Source organism: Panthera leo, chromosome A1, assembly GCF_018350215.1.
Source record: "Panthera leo isolate Ple1 chromosome A1, P.leo_Ple1_pat1.1, whole genome shotgun sequence".
NCBI lineage: Eukaryota > Metazoa > Chordata > Mammalia > Carnivora > Felidae > Panthera > Panthera leo.
The window spans coordinates 8,229,408-8,243,986 of record NC_056679.1 but is presented as its reverse complement, the minus strand read 5'-3'; the positions used below and the strand labels follow the sequence as shown (position 1 = coordinate 8,243,986).

The following is a 14,579-nucleotide window of genomic DNA, read 5'->3' as shown; positions in this document are numbered from 1 at the left end:
ATAACAGTCTGTGGAGATGAATCTGCCCAGATAATTTAATTTCTTTTAAAGAGAGAGGGAAAAAAAAGAGAACAGAACTAAAATATTGAAAAGACACATACAGCTTTTGACTCGATGGAGTCAGAAGTGTATCCGTGCATTTTGGTTGATGTTAAACCTCTCCAGTGACCCGAAATACATCTTAGAACTTACAATTGGCCAAGCGTTTCCGATCTAATTCTTTCATGCATTGCAGTCATTACAGAGAATCACTATCCCTCTAAATTAAACTCTGAGGAGAAGGATACCCTGGATTGACAGACCTCAAAACTTAGCTTAGACTTCCCCATGGTCTGCTCTCATGTGGCTTCCACATGGAAGAATGTTGGTTCATTAGCAAACGAGCTCAGATTGGCGCAGTTATGTGAATGCCTAAACAGACTCCTCGGCCAAACCACAACTTTTCAGCAGCCCTACTTCCTGTATAGGACCCTTTAATATACCCTATTTTGAGAAAGAAGGGGCGGGGGGACTATATACGCTTTTTTAAGAAGTTTAGCAAGTCTAGAAATGTCAGCTTCTCAAAGGAGACTTTTTAAATTTTTTTATTTATTTTTTTAGAGAGAGAGCATAAGTGGGGGAGGTGCAGAGAAAGAAGGAGACACAGAATCCGAAGCAGGCTCCAGGCTCCGAGCTGTCAGCACAGAGCCCGACTTGGGGCTTGAACCCACGAACCATGAGATCGCGACCTGAGCCAAAGTCAGACGCTTAACCCACTGAGCCCTCCAGGTGCCCCTCAATTTTAAACATGGCCTTACTTGGAAGGGAAAGCAATATTTCCTTTGTGCCCAGCACTGTAACATTATTGGGTGCCCTACCTTATCATGTCATTGGATCCTTCTGGAACTACAGGACAAGTGCTATCCCATTTCAAGGGAAGGGAACTGTAATGCAATTCAGGTCACATACTCCAAAATGCCAAGATATGACCCAGAGTGTCACCACCAAATGCCACACCATCCTTCGTCATGCCTTTCTCATGACCTTTCTGGTTCAGACTGACAAACGTAACAAGCTGTCTATATATAAAAAAGCATAAAGAGAAAGCCAACATATCAGGGACTCGCCTGCAAAGCCAGGACTTGAACTGAGTACGTTCTATGCCATGAATAAAAGATTGCTTCTCCCCAGTTTCTTAAATGAAGCGTAAATCTTGCCATGATCTCTCGCTATGTCTCTGATGCAGAAAGAATAACAGAAGGCCTACACACATCTTCTTGGTTTCCTCCAGTTGAGATGGAAAAAAAAGGCATCCCACTCCCCAGAGCCACCAGCTTCCAGTGGGCCTCCCCCATCCTACAAATGTCCACGGGGCACCCAGCAAGTGTCAGGCGTTCGGTGGCCACGGTGGCAGGAAACAGCAGTGAATGAACAAATGCCAGCCCCCATGGAGCTTACTTTCCAATGATGAGCTGGCCCTACAGGAACAAGATGAGAAGATGCTGTGGACCCCCGTGACCCCCCGACCCGCAGGCCGAGGCTGCTCTGCAACCTGCACAAGGTCAACAACCACTTCTGGGAAGGTCATCCTGCCCATCCTGGCATCGAAGCGGAGTATCCTCACCCTAAGAGCACATCAAACGCACACACGCACGCACACACGCGTGCACACAGCATTTTAAAAGGTCAGGACAGCAAGTACAATGAATAATGACTATAAAAATACGATGAAAAGCTAAACACAAAATCCTTTTCAGGCAAAAGCAAATCTTAAAAAGTCGTATTTTAAAAGCCATTTAACTCATTCTCCTATAGTTGGAACCAAACTCAACCTTCAAAAGAAGAACATGAAATGGATCTCCAACTGATCTCTCCGCACAAAGGTCCCAGGCTGCTGCCCCGGGAAGTCCCGCCAAATGGCTATGTCAGCTCGGGTTCTCAGTGCTTCCAAGAGGAAAGGGGCGGGCGGAGTCTACATTATTCTAAGATGTCCTCAAAGTGACTCATAAAACATCTGAATAACCCATCCATTTTTAATTCTTCTGTGATTTCTGTGCTAACTTGAACTACAGTGAACTCATCTGACTTAACACGAAACTCGCAGGAGCCCTTCCAGGATTCCCGTCGTAATTCATCATCAACTGGACGCGTGTACAAGGATCACACGGCTGCCTGCTACCTGCCTCGAAGAGCGAGAGTGAAGCCATCGCGTGTGCTGCTGGCATGCTTACCCATTTAATTACCAACGACGACACAGTGCCAGTGCGATCCAGGCCCCCGTGCGTGTGCCCCGATGACCTGGTTGAATAAAATCTGGCCTCGCCTCAGACAGAACACGAGTTTCTTTCCTAGCTACGGAGGCCAGATAATAATACGTGTCTAACAGTACGAGAGAGCAGCGCATGGAAAATTGTACAGTCTTGGACACACGGAGAAACAGACAACAAAGAAACCTACGTGGTGTCCATCATCTTAACGGGATCAGCCATGTGACACTTATTCGCTCTGCCTGCCCTCCCCCAACAACCAATTTCTTAAAATCCTGGGCTCTGCATCTATGGATTTAAATATTAAAATGTGTTTGGGCTCTTCTCCTGGGTTTTCTAAGGAAAAGGCAGATGTGGAAGAATATTAACCTCACCTTCCCTGAAATAATGGGACTGTGAGACCCTAGAGTTTCTAATCTATCCCTCAAGATAATGCTAAAGCAGAAAACAAGACACACACACACTGCTGAGTTTCTTCCAATCCTCAAAAATCTGAGAATATTTCGGTCCTGTTTGACATTTAGATATTTTCAAATCACAGGACCTTCTTTAGTGGTGAAAAAAAAAACCCAACATATTCTTCAAAAATCTCTAAGGTCTCTGGGAAACAAATTGTAACCGACAATTCCCTCACATCTCATTATGTGGTGCAAATTTATTTTTAGGATTCCTCTGGCCTTATTCAGCAGGTGCCCTCTAATGATAGAATTATTTGCTCAATTTTAAAGCAATTCCATGTGTGAAGCTATCAGGCTTCATATTATGAGGACTGAGCCAGGCTGGTCTGAAATGCATAGAGTTTGAGAAATGAAAAACACTTTCAGGAGTCTACAAGATTTCATCCAGTGTCCAAAGGGGCAGCAGACCTAGTGGGTAAGGGCAAGGCTGGCTACGAGCCCCAGCTGCAAACCGAGGGCCATGGCACCATCTGCCTCGCAGGGTGTTTAAGGAACAGAGGAGACAAAGGAGTGTGGTCAGCTCAGCACAGCACTGGAGTAAGTGAGCACTTGCTCTGAGTCAGATATTATTGGCATTTAAACACTGTAAAGTGATTCCATTCCATTGAGCATGCATTAATACAGGGCGCTATATGCCTAATCAAACAACCTCTAGCGTATGACACCCCGCTAAGACTCCTTTTTAAAAGCTACTCTTTCTACATCTCTCTTACGTCAGAGTGTGTATGTACATCTTTATATAATCAACATAAAGGGTCTCTTATCAAAAATAAGCAAGACGATTATTTGGAGCACGTAGCGATAAAATGTTTTAATCCAAAAGTATGAAGATTAATGACAATGAGAATGCCAGACTGTTGTTATGTACCTTATTCTGTGCCATTTTAACATTTGTTAAGCTAGTGTTTTCACAAAGACCTCCTCAGCATTTTCTAACTGCAAATATCCTTCTCCCTACTGAAAGGTAAGGAAAATGGAACACGAACTTATCAGCTCAGTATCACAGGTGCCAAATATCAGACCCCAGAACATCTTCCTATTGTTGTTCTTTCCTTGGTATTCCGACAGCAGAGAAAAAAAATCAGACTTAATATCCACAAAGCAAAACAACATCTAAGCAATTATCCGAGGGTGGGAGGGAATTGATTTATATAAGACTCCCTTATCCGCTTTCCCATTTCCTTCTGCACCCTCCACTCATTAAAAACAAATACATCCACAAAATACCTTTCTTTAAAACATAGATCATGTAGGGGCGCCTGGGTGGCTCAGTCGGTTGAGCGTCCAACTTTGGCTCAGGTCATGATCTCATGCCTCATGAGTTCGAGCCCCGTGTTGGCCTCTGTGCTGACAGCTCGGAGCCTGGAGCCTGCTTCTGATTCTGTGTCTCCCTCTCTCTCTGCCCCTAACCCACTCGCATTCTGTCTCTGTCTCTCTCAAACATAAATAAACATTTAAAAAATATTTTAAAACATAGATCATGTATATGTGGCAGGGGCGGGGGAGAGAGGTTTCACATGTAAACAACACCAGGGCCTCTCCCCTAAATCACCTAAATGGTTCTCTGAATTGACCATGTGTTCCTCTGCTTCGGCACCCAGAGTATCAACCCCACCACATACACACACACACACACACACACACACACACACACACACACACACACACGAAAGCAATGAGGGCCATGAGCTGGGGTATGGGAGATAAACATCAACATTCACTGGAATTAGAACTACTCTCTATGGTCTCTTTATTGTCATTCTTAATGTAAGGTGGTGTCCTTTGGGAGAGGAGGGGACGGATAAGTGATACAATAAGAAAACTAACTTGGCATTCCACAAAGAGGAGCTCCTTGAATTTCCCTCTAATCAATTCTGTCATCAGCATTAAGGATGCCGAAGCTTCTTCTTAGGCCACATGTTTTGTTTCCATGGCCTGGCATCCTTTCCTTCCATGTCCTCCCTCACAGGAGTCATCAACATTATGGCGGCTGTCACCACCACCCTGACCACTCCTGCAACCACTGCCACCTACCTATCAGCACTGCATTAAGTTTTTTTCCCGGATCTGGTCTTTAACACATCAGTCATCAGCCACATTCTCCACCTGCTGTCCTAAAATACTGCTGCATCCTCCTTACCCTGTATTTATCAATCGCTATCTACCCATTAACATCAACGTCACAGCTTTTTGTCTCATCGGCAGATTAATTTAAAAATCGGTTAAGCAGAAAAAATAATAATAAAAAAATTGTTAAGCAGGGAAGAGCCATCCATCCATTTTGAACACCCTCAACATCTTTTTAAAGTTTATTTACTTATTTGGAGGGTGGGGGAGGAGGGCAGAGAGAAGGCAAGAGAGAATCCCAAGCAGGCTCCACACTGTCAGTACAGAGCCTGATGTGGGGCTCAAACTCAAGAAACCATGAGATCATGACCTGAGTCAAAATCGAGAATTGGCTGCCCAACTGACTGAGCCACCCAGGTGCTCCATGAACACCCTCAACATTTTGAAAGTAGCTCCCTTTTACTGGGACAAAACACTCAAGTTTAAATAGTCTTTCAGAATAAGCCCATCACAGAGGTGGTGATCTACAGAATAAAGCCCGCTTGAGTAAGGTTGGCACTCTGAAAATACACACTCTATATCACTAAGTCTCAGGAACTCAGGCATAAATTTGATTTAAAACATAAAAGTTGAGGTTTTCCTTTCCTAGTTTTACCCCTAGAAAGCTCAGGCTACCCCTTCTGGCCTCCAAACCTATAAAAGCTACTGTCCTTCTAACAAGTTTCTTTCATGCTACCCAAGTGTCCAGTGAAAGCCATACCCCACACTGTTGTTTCTATCCTCTGCCCCAATGACCAGACTTAATAAAAAGTTTCCCTTCCTTAGAGTGCACCCTGAATTAAATCCCAACAAAGCAAAGCCAGCCTGGCATCTGTTCAAGTTGTGTACTGTGCAAGTTCACCACGTTTAAGAGGCCACCGATCACATCATTAGCATCTCTACGATTTCAAAAACTGTGCATCTTTGTTGCAACACCGATGGTTTAAAGATGGGTAATTTGATTATTTATATTGCAATTTTCCAGCATATGGCAAGAAAGTGTCTTGTTGTAAAAATCAGTGTAGTTCGACAATTTTCCGTCACATGGAAGTAAAATGTCTGCGGAAGAGGTGCCATTGTCTAATTTGCACAAAATGCCATATGGGCCAGCAGCAGCCCTCGGAATAGCTCCTCTCAAACGTTTTAAACTTTCTGTGGTCTTGGCTGTTCACTAAAGCATCTGCTCTTGGTTTCATAAACTCTGTTTGCACTGCATTAACTTTCTCCCCCGCCCCCAATCTGGGCTTTCTCTCTCGATAACCTCAGCGATCAAGCACATCCTCCCCTCAAAGCAAGCCCCTAAGTACCAACTGCATCCCCTTGTCCTACTTCTGTCAACTGATATTACTAAACACATGTTAACAATAACACGATAACCTTTTGTGCTAGATTAATTACCGCTAGGAAAAAGATACCCGTTGTAAGCACGTGCCACAAATTTAATAACGTTAACAAAACATGTTGCTTGAACTTGAGTTTCATCAATGTCTGAATAGATTCCTCACATTTTTAAAAAAAAGCAAAATTAAGCTTTCATATCAGAATTCATTTTAATTGACTTTTGTCATTAATAATATCCACCAAAAACTTATCACTGTTACTTTGAGTGCCAGGAACCCAAGCTGAATGAAATACTAAATCAAGTAGAGAGCCACAGAAACTCACCTTGACCTCCAGAAAACGAGTTTTACTGCCATTGGTGACAAGCTCCCTTAGTTGACGGTCCAGGTGTGGAAACCTTAAAAAAGCAAAAGAAAGGTGAACACTTAGAAGAAAGGACACAGAAATAGAAAAGCATAACCAGTTACTTCGTTATAATACTTCTTCTCCCTGAAAAATAAAGTTAGGTCAGGAGGGCTTGATCCATGCAGTAATTGTACCACTAACAAAACTCTTCATAAGTGGAGCTGTTTCATGAACTTAACCATTTTTCCATTGGCTGGGTCTGGGATTTTAGAGATACTTAACCTTATTTTCAGATTAATCCTCAGTGAATTACATTACTTCAATTTTCCTTCTATCTTAACCCCTCAAGTAGTTAATGATCTAAAAACTGATTCTTAAATACACCATATAAATGACGTATCTTACAGACTTAAGACTTGGCTTTTGTCAGGGGAAGAATACCTCTGATACATGAATAATTATGTCTGTTTGGTAGTTCCTAATTTTCTTAAATGGCACCAAATTTATACTTTGTGATTCTTACTTTGTTCTTATTCAGAAAAAAAAATACAGAACTAGAGGAACTATGAATCCCACAATATTAACAGTATTAATTAAATCTAATAAAACTGTATTTTTAAAAAAAAACAGCAAAAATTACTTTCCTCTCTAGATTATCCAGCAAGATTAGTTTTAGGTGGTAGAAAAAATACAAATTTTCCTCCCAGATGCTACTTCAGTAGATGCCACAGAGTGCCCGCTATTATAAGCTTCAGCCATAGAAAGTTGGTGATGTCCAACCACCGTTTACCTCAAAAATGACGTCATCATTTTTCTAAGTCAAAAAAAAAAAGGACCGGAAAACAACTAAATCTTCAAAACTACCTTTTGCTCGGCACACATCATTTTCCTAAGCAGCGTCCATGGTTTGGGTATTAACTGTTTCCACTCCAACTTAACACCTTCGTGGCACCAGAGAGGTAACAAGTGAATTGCCTCCAGCATTTGGAAGGGCCTGAGCGAACCTCCTCGATTCTTTCTTCCCACCCAGTCTATTTACTTACTGCCGACTCCCTCTCAGCTTCCTCCTTGCAACATCAAGAGTCTTTTCCAAGAGTGTGTGGCAGAGAGGACAGCTGAGGGCTAGAAGGCCAAGGGAGACAGTAAGAACGCAGATCTGTAAGAAGGGCAGGCCAAAGGGCAAGTCAGAGTAAGTGAGGAACAAGGTGGGGAGGAAAGCAGAGGGCTGCCCACTCACTGATCCAGCCCTGACATGGCAGCAAGCATCACACGAGACTGAGAAAATTAAACAGGTCCACGTCAGGATGGAATGAAGGAGACGTTCACTCGTCTAATATATTCAGCAACCCATCTATCTCAGGAGCTGCCACAACCACCACTCCCACCACTGCTACGAACACCAGCACCCAATCACCACAAGCGACCCCCGACACTAGGGACGTAATGTAGGGCCCGCACGACACCATTGGAACTAAAACCCAACAGAAGAGAGGCCACGTGGATACCCCCCATACAAAAAGTTTCCCGTTCATACGATGTATTTTCTTCTGAGATGGAGCAGAAATGGTTTAACTGATTTTCCCTCCTACGGGGAGACCTGTTAATGAGCAGCCTACCATAAACTGCTTTGTTTTGTTTTGTTGCATGAACAAGCAGCCGGTTGCAAAATAAACTTTTTAACCTCTTCTTAGTACCGTTTATCTATTTCACATTCCCTTGCTTTTGAAAATTAATTATCTGAAGAAAAGATATAAGGTCAAGACCAGCATTCTTGGGGCACCTGGGTGGCTGAGTTGATTAAGCGTCTGACCCTTGATTTCGGGCTGAGTTGATTAAGTGTCTGACTTGATTTCGGCTCACATCATGATCTCAGGGTCATGAGCTCAAGCTCCATGTTGGACTCTGCACTGATAGCACGGAGCCTGCTTGGGATTCTCTCTCTCCTTCTCTTTCTGCCAATCTCTCTCTCTCAAAATAAATAAATAAACAACCAAACATTTTTTAAAACTCAGCATTCTTACTACAGAGTCCCAGATGACATGCCAGGTGGAGCCCATTGTTTTGTTCATATCCAATCAGAATTTCAAAACACATAAGACCAGGAGAGAAAATGCATGGAGAGTCTATCCTACATTCAGAGGCACTGTTCACTGTTCTAGCACTGACTTTCCCTTTGAAACAAGAGATATGCAATCTACTGTGGACCACTATAATGTTGAAGGCAAACGTGTTAATGATGGCAATAGCTAAATGACAGCACCAACAATAACAGAGAAAGGGAATCATTGTTATTATAATAGGTATGGCTACAGATAAAGAGCTACCGCAAGTATCACAGCCTGGAATTAATAAACCAGTTGGAACGGCACTGCCCATTATGAAAGACGGTTAGAAAACAACATTACGTTAATAAAGCGATCGAGCAAGAGTGGGAACGTAGGTAAGGAGAGCTAGCAAAGGTATGTGGAAACTATACATACATGTGTGGAAGCTGCCCAGTAATAACTAAGCAAAGCCACTCTGTGAAGTCAGAGGCTGCCTAAGAACCAACTGGTCAACCTCACACAGAGGAGCCTAGGCCACTGGTAACGATCGCTGAGATCAGAGCAACGTCTGCAGAACATCACCAGGCAGCAAAACTGGGAAGCTGACACAAAAGGCAAGGGGAGCAGGTGTTACCTAAGGCCTTAGAGTCCTATGTTAAAGGACTCTGTATACAGCTCAACACCAAAAAATAAACAAAGTATCCAATTTAAAAACGGGCAGAGGACATGAATAGAAGATGTTTTTCTAAAGACACACGCAGATGGCCAACAGACACATAAAAAGATGCTTAACCACACTAATCATCAGGGAAATGCAAATCAAAGCCAGGATGAGATATCACCCCACACCTCTCAGAATGGCTAAAACAAAAAACACAAGAGACAACAAGTGTTGGCAAGGAAGCAGAGAAAAGGGAACTCGTGCACTGTTGGTGGGAATGCAAACTGGTACAGCCACTGTGGAAAACAGCATCGAGGTTCCCCAAAAAATTAAAAAAAGAATTACCATATGATCTAGTAACTCTACTACTGGGTATTTACCCGAAGAAAACGGGAACACTAATTTGAAAAGATATATGCATTTCTATGTTTACTGCAGCAGTATTTACAATAGCCAAGATATTGAAACAACCCAGGGTCCATCGATAGATAAATGAGTAAAGAAAATGTGATAAGTATATATATATGTGTATACACACACACACACACACACGGGAATATTACTCAGCCATAAAAAAGGAATAAAATCTTGCCATTTGCAACAACATGGAAGGAACTCCAGGGTATAATGCTAAGTGAAACGAGTCAATCAGAGAAAGAAATACCATGTGATTTCACTCATATGTGGAATTTAAGAAACAAAAAAAAAAAAAGAATGAAAGCAAAAAGAGACAGAAAAAGACTCTTAAATACAGAAAACTTATTGGTGGTTGCCAGAGGGGAGGTTATTGAGGGGACAGTGGGATGGGTGAAACATCTGAAAGGGATTAAGAGGACATTCATTTTGGGGCACCTGGGTGGCTCAGTCAGTTAAGCGCCCAACTCTTGATTTCAGCTCAGGCCATGATCTCATCATGGTCATGAGATCGAGCCCCATATTGTGTTCCACACCTGGTGTGGAGCCTACTTAAAATTCTCTCTCCCCCTCTCCCTGCTCATGCTCTCTTGTATGCTCTCTCTCTCTCTCTCCAAAATAATTTTAAAAAAGAGTACATTCATCTTGATGAGCACTGAGAAATGTATAGAATTGTTGAATCATTATATTGTACACCTGAAACTGATATAACACTGTATGCTAATTATACCTGAATAAAAACTTTTAAAAAGAGAGTGAATGCTAAACTTAGTTAGAATGGTAGGTAAAAATAACAGAGAAATATTTTTTGAATTCATATAAAAGGACAAAATGAACACAAAAGTTGCAAACAACCATACCCTCCCCACACAAAATGATTCGTTTCTGGAGTGAGCAAAGAACACGAAACCCTGGAGCACAGTTTTCAAATTAAGAAAGTACATCGATTTGATCTTGACTTTTGAGGTACAGACGGTATTTTTAAACAATAGGACATAAAGTTGAGGAGCGGGTGTACATATCTATTATCAGACAGATGCTTCTAAATTTGGTTTCAGTCAGAACAGTATTCTTGGAAAAACCAACTGTGTTCAACTCATAACTGATACAACCAAGTATTTATTGCAGTTTGGCACACAATGGAATACTACATGGCAATGAGAACGTTTGACCAAAACCACATCCAAAACTATGGAGGAACACATGAAATAACCATTAACTAAGATACACCCTATTCAAAGCACAAAAACAATCACAACAAACTGGCTGGGAAAGTAAACTCTGCACACTAGTGTGCAAAACAGGAACAGGTGGTTACACAATAATCACTGAGGGAATTTGTTACACACAGAAATTCCTGGACAGCACCCGGAGACTTACTCTTGAATTTCAAGAATTTGTTTTTTTGGAAAGCTTTCCCTGGGTACACTGGAGCACAGCCACTTCATGTGCTGGGGCAACAGATGGAAACTACCAGAGAGGCAGTCTCTCAATTCAAGAGTCTGGGCTGGACCATCAGACATGTTACATTTAATCTTCATGGCAACTCTCTAAATTTCAGTATCCCAGTTTTGCAAAGAGGTGACTGAGGGGCAGGTCTGAAAGGTCAAGTGATAAAGAACAAATGTCACCTGTGACTTCCTTTTTCAAGCTCTTTGGTGGTGCCCACTGCCTAATATGGAATGTATTCTAAACTCCTTTTCAGGTACCCTCCAAAAACATGGTCCCTAACTCTACCCCAACCACACCACTCCTTCAGCCACCCATTTACAGCCACACTCTAGCTGAACCAATTGCTTAGAAGTAAGCAATTTCCTGGGCAGTGCTATCTTAAGCCTCCCCGACTCTGCCTTTGCCCTTCATCTACCTCATGTTCCAAGATGAAGCTCAACCTTCACCTCTTTATGAAGCCCTTCCTGACCACCACCGGCCCCTACCCAAGTAGAACTGACTACTTCCTTCAATGTAGCAGTCATAACAATAAAGTAAGACTTTACTTCTCCCCACTATTACATGTAGCTCATGGATATGGGCTATATAACTTTATGAGAACAGATATCAATAAATGTTTTAGGAATAAATACAGTGTTAGAGCCAAAACCAGAATTTGAACCTGGATGCAACTCAAAGCCAGTACACCACACTGTGTCTCTTGAATCTGATTTTATAAAAACAACTCCATAACTATTAACACAGTAGCCACTTAGCCACGTGTTTCTACTGGACACTTGAAATATGGCTAGTCTGAACTGGAACGTGCTATAAGTTTAAAACACACACTTGACCTTAAAGATTCGGTATGACAAAAAGAACGTAAGATATTCAACATGTTAAAATAATATTTTGAATGTATCTGGCTAAATGTGTTAAAATTAATTTCATGTGTTTCTTTTTATCTTTTTAATGTGGCTACTGGAAAATGTAAAATACATATGTAGCTCACATTACATTTCCATTGAACAGTGCTACTCTAGGAAGTACATCCTCTCTCTTCCTTACTAATAAATCTGTTAAGAGGATGCTAACTTTTCCCAGTGATTACAGAGCACAGACATCCAAGACCACACTGCAGTGTCACATAGCCTGGCCCTGCTGGACATAAAGAGGTTTCTCCTACATTAAAAGACTCACAGAATGTTGCTTTCAGAATTCTGTCAACTCATTGGAGTTCGCCTCCACCATCAACTGTTGGTTCTCCACGTGCAACTCCTAAGGTCTTTAATCTTCCAATATGGCTATCTTATGTATTCCGAGGCAAAGGCCAGTAGAGAAAAGTGGGGCCAGGACTAGGCAGAGGCAAAACATTTGCCTCGGGCACATAATTTAAGGGAAACTGAAAAACTCAGTAATCAAGATGAATCATCGTTTAAGTAACGGCTTTGTGGTCATGTAATTCACGTACCACAAAATTCACCATTTTAAAGGCCACAATTCAGTAGTGTTAATACATTCATAAGTTGTTTAACTATTGCCACTATCAAATTCTAGGACATTTTCATTACCCCCCAAGAAACCCCGACCCCATCAGCAGATATACCACCTTCCTTATGCCCACCCCTCACAACCATCTATTTTCTGTGTAAATTTGCCCATTATGGATATTTGATACAAATGGAATCACAAAATATGTGGCCTTTTGTGTCTGTCTTCTGCCAGTTAAACGTTTTCAAAATTCACCCATGTTGTACTATCAGTATTTCATTCCTTTTTATGGATGAATAATATTCTATTATATGAATATGCCCTATTTATCAATTCATCAGTTAACGGGTACTGGAATTGTATCCAGTTGGGGATATTAGGTACACATTGATATGCACATTTCTATGTGGCTATAAATTTTTAATTCTCTTGAGTATATGCTTAGGATGGAATTGCTGGGTCATATTGTAGCTCTATGTCTATAATTTGAGTAACTAGCAACTGTTTTCCAAAGCGGCTGCACCATTTCACTGTCCTACGAGCAGCGTATCAGGATTCCAAAGTTTTCATATCTTTACCAGCACTTGTTACTTGTATTTTTTGTTAGCCATGTTAGTGAGTGCGTAGTGATATCTCATTGTGCTTTCTTTTTCTATCTTCCTAAACCCATAATGCTGACCACCTTTTCATATGCTTATTAGCCATTAGTATGACTTCTTTGGAGAAATGTCAACTCAAGTCCTTTGCTCAACTTTTTAGTTACTTGTCTTTATGTTATCAAGTTGTAAACATTCTTTATATATTTCATATACAAGTTCCTTATTGGGTATATGTTTTGCAAAATTTTTGTCCCATTCTATGGGCTGTATTTTTTCTTCCTTAATGATATTCTCTAAAGCACAAAAGTTTTTAATTTTTATGAAGCCCAACTTATATATTTCTTCTTTTGTCACTTGTGCTTTTGATGTTGTATCCAAGAAACCATTCATTGCCTAATCCAAGATCATGAAGATTTACTCCTCTTTTCTTCCATGAGTTTTTGTTGGTCTGTTTTAGCTCTGGCATTTAGGTCAATGATCTATTTCAGGTTAATTCTTGTATGTAGCGTAAGATAGAGTCCAACTCCATTCTTTTGAATGTGGATATATAGTCATTCCAGCACCATTTGTTAAAACGACTATTCTTTTTCCACTAAATCGTCCTGACACCCTTGTTGAAAATCAATGATCACTGTAAAGGCTTATTCTGGGACTCTCAATTTTATACCACTGATCTATAAGATGGTATTAATGTCAATACCACGTTATCTTTATCACCGTAACTTTGTAGTAACTTTTAAAAACAGGAAATGCAAGTCCTTGAACTTTGTTTTGCTTTTTCAAGATTGTTCTGGTTCTTCTGAGTCTCTTATATTTCCATATAAATTTCAGGATCAGCTTGTCAATTTCTGCTCAAAAGGCAACTGGGATTTTGACATGAGTTGCACTGAAGCTATGGATCAGTTTGGGGAGCACCGCCATCTTGACAATATTGTCTTCCAATCCATGAAGAGAGGATGTCTTTCCACTTATTTATCTTTTACTTCTTTCAGTGATGTTTTGTAGTTTTGGGTGTACAAGTTTTGAATGCCTTTTGTTAAATTTATCCCTAAGTATTTTATTTTTTGATGCTACTATAAAGGGAATTTTATTTCATTTTCAAATTGCTCACTGCAAACATATAAAACTGATTTTTGTTTATTGATCTTATATGCTGCAACCTTGCTGAACTTATTAGCTCTAAGTGTGTGTGTGTGTGTGTAGTCCTTAGGACTTTCTATGTATAAGATCATGTCATCTACTCAATGACAGAGAACAACTGACGGTTTATGGAGGGAGGTGGGTGGAAGATGGGTTAGATGGGTGATGGGTATTAAGGAGGGCATTTATTCTGATGAGCCCTGGTGCTGAATGTGATGAATCACTGAATTCTACTCTTGAAACCATTATTGTACTGCATGTTAAATAACTAAATTTAGATGAAAGATAAACATAAAATATTT

At 41.0% G+C, this 14,579-nt stretch overlaps 1 protein-coding gene across 1 annotated transcript in view; it reads right to left on the bottom strand.

The window, feature by feature from the left end:
* Positions 1–14,579, bottom strand: part of MTUS2 (microtubule associated scaffold protein 2) — a 565,789-nt gene that overhangs the window by 537,009 nt on the left and 14,201 nt on the right. Inside the window, 1 exon segment of the mRNA XM_042941853.1 lies at positions 6,476–6,548. The gene's annotated coding sequence lies outside the window, so the exon portion shown is untranslated.